Below are 12,654 nucleotides of genomic sequence, written 5' to 3'. Positions count from 1 at the left end.
GCTCCCATCTATTCTTTCTCAGGACTGCTACCGGTGAAGCTTCATCTACATCACAAGAAAGCCTTTGCTCACCATGCCTTTCCTCCCCTCCCCTTTTCACAACCTGTCACCATGCTTCAACACTCTTTTCCTTTCTCTGTGAAACCTAAACCTCAGTCCTCTGGCTCTTCTTTGAGTTTCATATTTTGTATGACTCTTGTGTGCACACACATGCATGCTATAAATTTGTATGTCTTTTCTCTTTTAATCTGTCTATAGTCATTTTATTTTATACACTCAAATATCATACTTTCCTACAATAGTTTTTAAGATATATCCAAAGATTCTTTGATATTTTTCTTTGAAAATTGGAGTTTTGTACCCCCTCCCTTAGTGTAGGGTAGACTTAGTGATTCATTTCTGGCAAATATAATTGTAGAAGGGTAAGACATTACTTCCAAGATAGTTTATAAAGCAATTGTGAGTTCTATGTTGCACATATTCAATCTTTCTTTCTCCTCCCCCACCCTTATCACTCACTCTGGAGGAAACCATGCTACCATGTCACAGTGTAAATGAGGCAGTTATGGAAAGGTACAAACTTACTTTTATGTACTGAGGACACTCGAGAAGCCTAATGGAGAGGTTCACATGGCAAGGAACTGAGGCCTTGAGACAATAGTCACATTAAGTAGGCTGTTCTAGGAGAGAATCCATCAATCTGGTCAAGATTTCAGATGTCTTTGGTCTGAGCTGATGCCTTGACTACAACTTCAGGAAAGACCCTGTATTAGTTCTTACTGCTATTTAATAAATTACCACACATTAAATGGCATAAAACAACATATATTTATTATCTTACGTTTTTCATGAATCAGGATTTCAGACACGTCTTAGGAGGGTTCTCTGTTGAGGGTTACACAAGGCTAAATTAATGCTAAGCTTCACTGCTTTAAGGAACTCAGGATATTCTTCCAAGATGCTTGCTGACAGAATTTATTTCCTTGCAATTGTAGAATTCATGGTGGCTTGCTTCTTCAAGGTCATTCGTCCAAATAAGTTAGACCTATAAAGGATAATCTCCATTTGATTAACTAAAAGACAATAGATTAGAGATTTAATCATATCTGGAAAATCCTTTCACTTTTGCCATATTCTATTGATTAAAAGAGGATTACATAAATGTTTGAATACTAGGAGTCAGGAATCTTGGGGCCATCTCAGAATTCTGTCTACTACAGACTCTAAATGAGAACTACCCACCTAAGCTTTTCCTAAATTAGTGACCCATATGAGATAATAAATGTTTGTTTTATTAGGTTACAACATTTTGGGATATCTTGTTACACAGCAATAAATAATGAACACAATGAGGTTATAGTTGCATAAATTACACTCTGGGAAGGAGTATATAATATTTTCACTGTTTTCTTCATGGTTCAGGAAGTCCAGTTCTGCTAAAAGTAGTTGTTAAAGAGTACCATATTAAGTAAGGGTATAATCTTTGGGTTTCATGAGAAGAACTTACAGAAAAAAAAATTGCACAAAGACAGCTAGAAATGTTAAAATATAATCCCAATACTCAACGATTAAAATAAGAAATTGATACAGAACTGGTACTAATTCCTACATCAGAGCTGTTCATTTTGAAAGCACTGAAGCTTTAACATAATACCATTTTTGGGGTCAAAGTGGAAATTTAGAAGCAGAATCATAGCAAAATTAAATCAAAAAAATATTTCTTGCTAATATATGAGTAATTGAAATGTAACATATTAAAAATTATGAAATATTTAATTTTTATTGGAGACGAGTGCAAATTAAACAAAATTCTTCTTTCCACATCAGTGCACAATGTAATCTTTCCTTATGAGTAATGTGATAGTAATTAAGAGTGGTGGCACTGATACAAGTTTATGTAAAAAGATTACTTCATTATACATAAAACTAAAATTCTATGAAAATAATTCTAACCTTTAACATTTTCAAAGAGATTTTTCTCTATAACTTCCCATTTCAATATATGCCTAATCTTCTTGGGGATAAACATTTTTATTACATGTAAGTTAATTATGTATAACTCAAAAAATATAAATTATCTGTAAACATCTTGCATTCAAATATTTGTTACTTAATCTGCTGCTTTTATGATTTGTTTGACATAGTAAAATAAGTATTTTAATAAAATAATTCAAAAAGATAATATTTTAATAAATATATTGACTGCGTTTGTGCCAGGAGAAACAACTCAAAAAACTAAAGAAGACAGGTCTGCTTTAGTGAGATCATTTGCAACAATCAAATAAATGGTGAAATTTATTTGTTGTTTCAAAAGTGAGGAAAGATGAAGAACTAAATATAGCTATAGGGATATCTTTATTGTTTTGATGAATTTCTAGTATAGATGTGATATGTTTATTCATATATAGGCATAAATATAATTTTAAACCCAAATAAAAAGTGATTTTAGACTTTTAACTATTTTGCTTATTATACATTACCATTACAGATATAGGAAAATATAAAGACTCTTTATATTGTTTGCTGATTCTTATACATTATCATTTTTGCAACATTTACAATAATAAGGAGTTGGTTCTATGTGCAACCCTAAGTCTTATTTTTATGGCCAGCAGCACAACTTCTTCTAAGCAGAAATGAATGAAAACAAGAGAGCAGGAGGAAACAGTAAGCAATCAAAATTCTTGTCCTGAGGAGAAAGAAGCCTCTGATATCTAACTGGTGATAAGTTACTTTATGAATACAAGAATTCCAGAAAGCGATTTTACAATATTGCCTTAAAATAATAAAATTCTAGAAATCGGATGTAGAGCAATGTTAAATGGTGGAATCAGCGACGAAAAAGCATTTTCATATCCATTATTTTATTTAATCTTCACAAGTTCCTGTGAGTGACTAATGGCAGGATATAAAATTTCTGCCTTTTGTGGATAAGAAACTGAATCTCAGAAACATTAAGTTATTGGTCCAAAGTTGCCTAGCTACTACATGATAAACCTATGAAATGAAGCTCAAATTTTATTACTGGTTTTCTGAAGTTTATTCACTAGACAATGTTGACTTCACTCATCCATAAATATACTTTCAAAATTGGATCTCCATGAATTAATAAGAGCCAAGGAATCTTAATTTTAAAGTGAGAATGGTAAAATTTTATAGATTTCAGACACACAGAAATCATCCCATAAAGTGACTTAGAGCAGGTCCTGCAGTCAGCCTTGCAAAGTAGCTTTATATAGTAGATTTTACCACTTTACAGATAAGTTATGCACATGTACCCTAGAACTTAAAGTATAATAATAAAAAAAAAAAAAAGAAATAGTCTTAATTGTATAATATCAAATAGCTAATGATCTTTGGAGCCATGAGCTTTCATCTTATGCAGGTTCTGAAGTTAAGTGCAACTCAGGGATTTCTAGGTAGGTTATTCACAAATTGGAGTGCTTATACCCCAAAGCCATTGCCCATGAATGTGTATGAAATTGTAGGATAAACAAAACACATCTTTCCAGAGTGTCCGTTTTACTTCATATTGAGCACCATACCACAGTTTTCTTATACTAAAACAATTGCAAGTATATCACAGGCTGCAAAAATCAAATGAATAATTAAAGCATAAGACTTCAAAGATATTTCTTAAATGGTGGGGTTTTTCAATTATTTGTTTGTTTGTTTGGATTCTGCTCCCATGCTCCCTGGGTGTTTATTTACCATCCTCTCATGTCAGGGTACTGCTTGGGAAAGTTAGGCAAGTATTGCTTTTTTATATGAAGGTCATGACGCCGCTTTCTTTCTTTTTATCTCTCTCCATAATACAGTCCTCTAGCGTGAGTCCAAACTTCAGTTCACATTTGTTTCCTAAAATCCTAGGTCAAAGAGTGACATAATTAATCTCCAATTTAGGAATTTCTCATACATCTGATAACATATATTCTATGCCCTCTGATTAGACTAGCTTGATAAAAGAACACTGTGTGCTTTCCAAATTCACTGCTTATATTCTAAATAATTACAGTACTGCCAGTTTCATACTGACTTCCCATGAGTGGGTTGGCCTATGCTTCCTCCTCCATTTGATATTTCTCCAGGGACTGCATGTTGGATTTACCTTCGGATTTACCTTTTCATATTCCACCTAATGAGTTATCCTTCTCCTTTCCCTGCCAATCCAGCCTCATCAGCTATAACCCCTCCTTTTCCTATTCCTGATTTATAACACTCTCCAATAAAAACAAGGATGACATTTCACTTCGAAGTTGAGATAGGAATTGAATGAAGTAATAAATATAATTTGTAGAATTTCTGACCCTCTTCAAGTGTCATAAGTCAAACATTTTGTCATTCACATTGGGCAATTAATAAATTTCTACCATGTGCTTTACCTTGCCCCCAACTCAAGGTTTCTAAGATAATAAAAATATATATCTCACAGCTGCCTTAAAATATTAGACAATTTAACAGTAGCAAATATTTTTAAGGTGGTAAGATTATATATACACACACACACACACATACACACACGTATATATACACACACACATATATATTTTCCTTTTTATCTTAATAAGTTTTTTTACAGAAGTTTGAGGTTTACAATCAATAACTGAGGACACAGTACACAGAATTCCCTTACATCCACTCTTTATCACCTCACAGTCTTCCTCATTATTAACATCTTGCATTAATGTGGTACATTTGTTACGATTGATGAGCCAATGTTGATGCATTATTATTAACCAAAGTCTATAGTTTACATTGGGCTTCACTCCTTGTGTTACAGTTGTATAGGTTTTAACAAATGCATAGCGTCATGAATCCACCATTATAATATACAGAATACTGTCACTGCCCTAATGTGCCCCTGTGTAGCACCTGCTCAACCTTCCTCTTTCCCCTCAAATCCCAGGAAACCACAAATATTTTATTGTCTCTATAATTTTGCCTTTTCTAGAATACTGTATATTTAGAATCATACAGTCTGTTGCCTTATCAGACTGGTTTTTTTACTAAGCAATATGCATGTAAGATTTATACTTTTTTTGTGGCTTGACAGCACATATCTTTTGTTGGTGAATTATATTTTATTGTATAGATATACCACATACAATTTGTTTATCGATTCACCATTTGAGGGACATTTTTGTTATTTCTAGTTTGAGAGGATTATGAATAAACCTATAGACATTTGTGTACAGATTTTGGGGTGAGCCTAAATTTTCAACTTATTTGAGTAAATAGCTAGAAAAGGGATAGCTGGAACACTTGTAAGGCTATGTTTAGTTTTATCAAGAAATTGATCAAACTGTTTTCCAAAGTGCTATACCATTTTCACCCTTACCAGCAATGAATGTATTCCGCATTCTCACCAGCATTTGGTATTGTTGTTTTTATGTTTTGTTTTATTTTGTATTTTTGCCATTCTAATATATGAAATACTCCCTAATTATTTTATTTCATGTTATTGTTTCTCTTCAGGGTAAATGTCTTGTTGAAATATTAAGTTTTATTCCTCCTAAATTAAAAGTCAAATTTAAGTTTACATGTGTCTGATTTTTTAAACAAAATTCAAGTATTTAAAATCTAAAAATCTCCTCAATAAAGTTGATTGCTATAGGAATGAGATATACCAAAACCTTTTCTAAAGTAGAAGATTATGTAATCTGGGCTTAGAGGAGATAATTCATGAATAGTATCATCTTGAAAAGAGGTGTTTACATTACCTCTACTATGAATAGTGAGCCAATTCTAGTCTGAGAATAAGAAATGAAAAGAATAAATATATGTAATTTTGAGTTTTTTAGAAATCATTTCAAAGCCACCAAATTTATTATTCTTAAGTTGCAAGTGAGATTTCAGCAGCTTTAGGGCATGTGATTTATTTTCAGTAAGAAAAATGTGATAGGTAATTTATTAATAAATTTATTTATACATTTCTTCATAAGGAAGGGCTTAGAGATGAGAGAATCTCTCTTTTAATATATAGTCATTTCATGAGTAAAAGCCTACAATATGGGTTCACATCACACTACGGAGAAGGAAGCAGCTTGACTGGAGTGTATAGAAAGCAAACACATAATCAATAACTAGTTTATTCTTCTTTGTGGAGCAGAATGACACCTTGCAAAGAGACTGGAGTTTATATACTGAAAAACTTGGATGGGAAGAGATTGCTGGCTGGTTTGTAGCAAATGCTCAAGAGTTCTCTGGAGGCTTCAGCATGGTTACATATTGCTGGCTCGGTTTACAGAAAGCCAATTATTACAGACTTTTATAGACAGGGTTTAGCATGCAGGATGCTTATTAAGAAGTGCCTTCGGGACCAGGTGCAATGGCTCATGACTATAATCCCAGCACATTGGGAGGCTGAGGGGGGATGATCACTTGAGGGAAGGAATTTGAGACTAGCCTGAGCAGTACACCAAGACCCTGTCTCCACGAAAAAAAAAAAAAAAAAATTAAATTGGCAGGGCATGCTGGCACGCACCTATAGTCCTAGCTACGCAGGAGGCTTAGGTGGGAGCATCACTTAGGAACTGGAGGATGCAGTGAGCTATGGTTGTGCTACAGTACTCTGCCCTGGGTAACAAAGTGAGATCCTGTCCAAAAAATGTGAGGTAAAATTTTTAAAAAGGAAGTGCCTTGAGATCAAAAGCCATGAATGAAAAAGGAAGAAAAGAAGATTGGGGAGAGGAGTATGTAGGGCTGCCAGGCCAACCCAATAACATCAGCCAACACCACAAAGAATTTAAAATCTGAAATGACCCAACAGAGTTGCCCCACTTTGGGATAAAAAGGCTTGAACTTTCTTTCTTTTGCCTAGATCAGTTTTAAATGTGGACCACCCCTGGAAAGCCATGACCTTGGAAAAAGTAGGTCTCTACAGCTGAAGTAATTCCTGAAGAGGCTCCTCTCTAAAGGCTGTCTGCTGGCAGTACTCCCAGCAGTTATTAAGGATCCTTGTGGACCACATTTGTGTTCACCATTCAATCCCTTACACATCTATGATTCCATTTCTCATATGCATCCACAGAGCAGCTCCTTCAGGATTGCAGTGGGTCCCTTTTCCTGAAAGAAGTTTAGAAGAGGGAGTTTAATGGGACCCGCTATATTCCTGACCACTGAAGGTGATGTTCAAGCTACAAATGATAATGCTCCTCTCTCTCTTTTATCATCCACTCTAAGCTTCTTTCACCCTCAGCTGCTTGTCTTTGGGGTTATCTGGTGACAGACTAGAGATGTTCATCTCTTAGGGGCCTGAGCTCTTGGTCACCATGCCCTTCTTAAACCAAAGCTGTTGCATTTGTCTATCTACCAGGAAATGCCAATAGGTGCTCAAGTAAATCTCAGATGCCAAACATATTCTTCACTGCTCCCATGGAGTACTATCAGCTTTATTTCCACCTGATAATCAGATCAATTGCCAGGCCAAGTTACTTGCTGATCCCTAGACACAACGGCCTAAATAGTTCAATAAGCCTCCTGCTGTGCTCCTTGGCTGAAGTACTCCCCCTCTGAGGGACAGAAACTTTGAATTATCCATAGCCCAGACTTGTGGAAATGGATGATCAGATCCATTCATGCTTCTAGTATTTGGTTTCCAAACCCATGTACTTCTATGAGGGATATAATATCATGTTATATGTTTTGATTTGAGGTATATATATAGCAAAGTGGAGATTGGCACTCCACCCTCAAAGTGTTGGCTCTGAGCTGGCACGTACTACGTTGGACTTTCAAACACTTTATCAGGCCAGCAGTTTGTGGAAGACACCGTATGTGATAGCAACAGTGAATCCCATGGTAAGAAGCCTACTATTACCCTTTTGGGAAATAAAGTTTTGTGGTATCAGCCAGTGCTAGTGGAGCAAACTTTCTCTAAGACTTTGGATAGTAGTGCTGACTGAGGCCATGAAGAAAGGAAAGGCAAACCATGCATAGAATATGTGTCTACTCCTGCGAAAATGTACCTATGTCTCCTACAGTTTGGAAGGGACTCAATATAATCAACTTGTCACCACAGGCTCAGTTGGACTCCTCTAGAAATGGTACCATGTTAGGAGTTCAGCATTTTCTTTGTTGCTGGCAGTTTAGACACTTAGCATTGGTAGAAGCTGTGTCAGTGTTGGTAAATGAAAGCCCACCTATTTTGGGGGGCTGTGGTCTCCATCTCTGCCACAGAGGACTGCCTCTATGAAGCCATTATGCCACCACTAGGGTAATGAATCTCAAAGTCTGGATGAAATACACTGCCTGAGTAATTTTGTCTTCTTTATTGTTGGATGCCTACTCTATGGTGAATGCGCTCTAATCTAACATTTAATTCTAAGATATTCACACTTTGTGCCTTCTTCAATGTGTGCATTCAGATTTCTCTATCTCAGTTCTCCTTGCCTCCAATCTTCCAGTCTTTCCCCTTACAAGTCCCTGACCAGCCATCCATGAATTTGGATATATTCTAATGTTGGGCCACTTTCCAAATGACCAGGTAGATAACCAGATGCATTGCCCAAAACTCTGCCTATTGGGATAACGTTCCCTATCTCCCTCCAACAACCAACTGTCTTTCAAGACCACCTCTGAGTAAGGATGTAAATGCAGTTGTCCATTTTTGACTTGTCCTCACATACCAAGCTGACTCAGCTGTAAACCAAATCTCTGATTTTTCTTTATTCTATCAGCTGGTCATTTGAGATCATAATGCAACAGACATAAATTTATAGATGGTGCTGAAGCAACAGCAGTGAATGAAGTGCTTATGCATTTGCTAGTGCTCTCTGGTCCTACTTATAACTGATTTTGATGTAGCATTCCAAGCTATGCTATGCTATGCAGTCAGGCAAAACCTGTCTGTTCATCACAGGCAGTTCTGGATACATGTTCACTTGATGTCCCATGTTCATATGTAAAAGTCAAAGTGTAATACAGGCTCACCAGCAACAGATAAACTCATCAAGAGGTCTGGAACTGGAAAAGTTTATCAGAGTTGTCAGGTGTTAGGCCGACATAGTTGGTCCTTTATTCTCCTGCCTCAATCAGTCATCAGAAGTGAGCTAGAAAACCATGGCTTTGGTGAGGGCAGCTCTCTGCAGCTGAGGCCAACTCTGAAGAGGGTGTTAGCTGAAAACTGCTGACAGTACTCTCAAGCAACTGGAGTGATCTGGGAGTCACATCTCCAAATCTATCTCACTGTGGAAAAGAGGCAACTTTCAGTTGGTGGAAAGGTAAAAATCATTCACTTTGTTTCCAAGCTTATAAATGTTATCTAACTCTCAATTGCCAGTGTAACCTGTCCACATTAGTTATAAATGAAATGAGATGATATTATCAAGTAAAAAGTTGAATCAGTGATGTAGCACAAAGCTGAGGTACCTCACGTACACACAGACTAATTTATGGCTATGATGGCACTATGGAGCAGTGGAGAAAATAAGTCTTCTTCTTCTTCTTTTTTTTTTTTTTTTTTTTAGATATCTTAAATGTTTAGATTTTAAAACATTTACAAATTGTAAATTGCACTTTTTGTACATTTGACAAATGTATGGAGTTGTATATACACCACCATGATGAAAAAACAGCTTTACTGCCCCCAAAATATTCCTGAATGCTACACCATTGTAGTCACCCCCTTGACCCGCACTTTCCCTGGCAACCACAGACCTGTTTTCTATCTGAAAAGTTTTGGCTTTTTGGTATAAGTGGCAATATATACATACCAGAAAATTGGTAGAGACATACAGTATGTCATCTTTTGTAACTGGCATCTTTCTCAACAAAATACATTTGAGATTCATCCATGTTGTTCTATCTATCAATAATTCACTGTCTTTTATTGATAGCAGTTTTATATGAATGTACCATAGCCTTCTTTTAACCACTATCATTTGAAAGACAACTGGGTTATTTCCAGTTTGGTAAGCACATGCATGTTTTTCTGTGAACATAAGTTTTCATTTCTCTTGAGCAAAAAAAGCTGCTTTTAAATAAATAGTGTTGGATGAATTGACTCTCCATAAGGAAAAAACAATTTTCTTATTATATACACAAAAATCAGCAGTGGATTGTAAATTTGTGTCAAATATTTTTAAGTAGAATAAGGAATTAACCCTAAAGAAAAATTTTATTGGTATTTTAGTAAACTTAAAAATATTAAATGTATTAACTATAATAGTTTTAAACTATATTAAAAAGAAGAAATTTGGTTATCAAAGACATCAGTAAGAGAGTGAAAAAGGCAAGTACTAGAGTGACTTATAATATATATATAATATATATATGACTAGTAGAAATTTTATATCCAGACTTCGCTTATTTTTGCATAATCAATTAGAAAAGTGCAAACAAACTAAAATGGGCAAGACACCTGAACAAGCAACCTAGAAAAGATGACATCCAATGGTAAACAAATTTACGAATATGGGCCCAATCGTTTTAGTTATCAGAACAATGCAAATTAGATCCACAAATTCAATACTCCAACACTCATACTCCAGAATGGTTAAATTAAAAGTCTGATAATGCCTCTTTCTCCGGCTGGAACCATAGAGGGTGTAGAAGAGAAGAGGAAGAAGGTTCCTGCTGCGCCAGAAACCCTTAACAAAAAGCGAAGGAATTTCGCAGAGCTGAAGATTAAACGCCTGAGAAAGAAGTTTGCCCAAAAGATGCTTCAAAAGGCAAGGAGGAAGCTTATCTATGAAAAAGCAAAGCACTATCACAAGGAATATAGGCAGATGTACAGAACTGAAATTCGAATGGCGAGGATGGCAAGAAAAGCTGGCAACTTCTATGTACCTGCTGAACCCAAATTGGCGTTTGTCGTCAGGATCAGAGGTATCAATGGCGTGAGCCTAAAGGTCCGAAAGGTATTGCAGCTTCTTTGCCTTCGTCAAATCTTCAATGGAAACTCTGTGAAGCTCAACAAGGCTTCGATTAACATGTTGAGGATTGTAGAGCCAGTTATTGCATGGGGGTACCCCAATCTGAACTCAGTAAATGAACTAATCTACAAGCGTGGTTATGGCAAAATCAATAAGAAGCGAATTGCTTTGACAGATAAAGTTTTGATTCCTCGATCTCTTGGTAAATATGGCATCATCTGCATGGAGGATCTGATTCATAAGCTCTATACTGTTGGAAAATGCTTCGAAGAGGCAAATAACTTCCTGTGGCCCTTCAAGTTATCTTCTCCACGAGGTGGAATGAAGAAAAAAACCACCAATTTTGTCGAAAGTGGAGATGCTGGCAACAGGGAGGACCAAATCAACAGGCTTATTAGAAGAATGAACTAAGTTGGCTACCATGATTATTTTTCTAAGCTGGTCAGTTAATAAACAGTACCGGCTCTCAAATTGAAAAAAGAAAAAAAAAAAAAAAAAAAAAAAAAGGTCTGATAATGCAAAGTGTAACCGTGAATATGAAACAATTCTGTACAACCACTATCACTATTTATTTACAATCTACAGAAATGAGTATTGATGTGCAACAAAAGGCACACACAAGAACGTGTCAGAATTATTTATAATAGTTCCAACTGGAAACTTTCCCAAAAACATCAACATCAAATGGAACAATGCGACCATGGTATATTTCAAGTGACAGAATATTACCATGAAAATGAAAAAATAATTTTTAAAAAGCTGTCACAAACAAAATATTCAACAAAAGAAAAGATAAACATGACAGTATTTGTGAAGTTCAAAACAGACATAAAGGCAAAATCTGAATATGGTTAGAAATCAGGGTTGTGGTTACTTGAGGAAGGGGGATGGGTATAGGGAAGGCCCCACATAAGTTCTTTCTTGACCTTGGTGATAGTTTCAAGTTCATTTTATTTTTAAAACTATGTTGAGCCACACCTTTATGAACACTTTTCTATACAGATGTTATATATTAATTCTAAATATTTTAAAAATATATAAGAGACACTACAAGGTTCCCGATAACTGAGCACAACTAAATTAGTGGTAACTTTAATCTAAATATTGTGTTTTAATTTCTTTTCAAAAAATTAGAAAACATATTAAACTGTCCAGTAGGTTGGTGGTATAGAATCAAGAAAGGAGAAAAACCGTTTGGGAGGATGACTCAGCACCTGATATTCTCTTCTTTTTAGCTCATGTGACTTTTCTTTCTTTGCCCCCAATCAACTCCCCTGATAGAAGGACAGTTCAGCTGGATGTCAGTGCATGTCCTGGGTTTTGCTACTGCTGTCTTCAGTGTCTGCCTGTGTGTATATGCATGTGCACCTGAGTGCACCTCTTCACCAACTCCCTGGTTTTGTTGGGAAGGCATTTCCTAAAATCCTTCCTTCCTCTTACATTGCCCATTTTTCTGCACCCGCTAGGTAGAGGAAGATCTGACTGGTAAGTCTGAGAGAATAGCAAGGCGTGAGTTGCCCAGACACTTCCTCTGTTCTCTTCCCTTCCTCTTACCCAGAACATGGCTTTCTTTTTCTCAGCCACTTTGTCCTATGCAACGTTACCCTAAGTGCAGAAAGTTTCTCTTCTTTGAGGGTGTAGGTAGCAAGTCCATTTGGCTGTTATGCTAAACTTAATCTTGCAACCTGGCCTTTCTTAGAAGTAATGCCAATACCCAAGGTCTTCATCTGTCCTGCTATTCTGTTTTGTTTTGTTTCTCATTTACTTCAGAGCCAGAGTG

The 12,654-nt window shown here is 35.9% G+C and overlaps 1 pseudogene; it reads left to right on the top strand.

The window, feature by feature from the left end:
• Nucleotides 1–10,616: 10,616 nt before the first annotated feature.
• Nucleotides 10,617–11,380, top strand: LOC111545432 (annotated as a pseudogene).
• Nucleotides 11,381–12,654: the final 1,274 nt, after the last annotated feature.

The sequence above is a fragment of the Piliocolobus tephrosceles genome, chromosome 10 (assembly GCF_002776525.5).
Source record: "Piliocolobus tephrosceles isolate RC106 chromosome 10, ASM277652v3, whole genome shotgun sequence".
NCBI classification, from domain to species: Eukaryota; Metazoa; Chordata; class Mammalia; order Primates; family Cercopithecidae; genus Piliocolobus; species Piliocolobus tephrosceles.
This window is presented reverse-complemented; position numbering and strand designations above follow the sequence as displayed.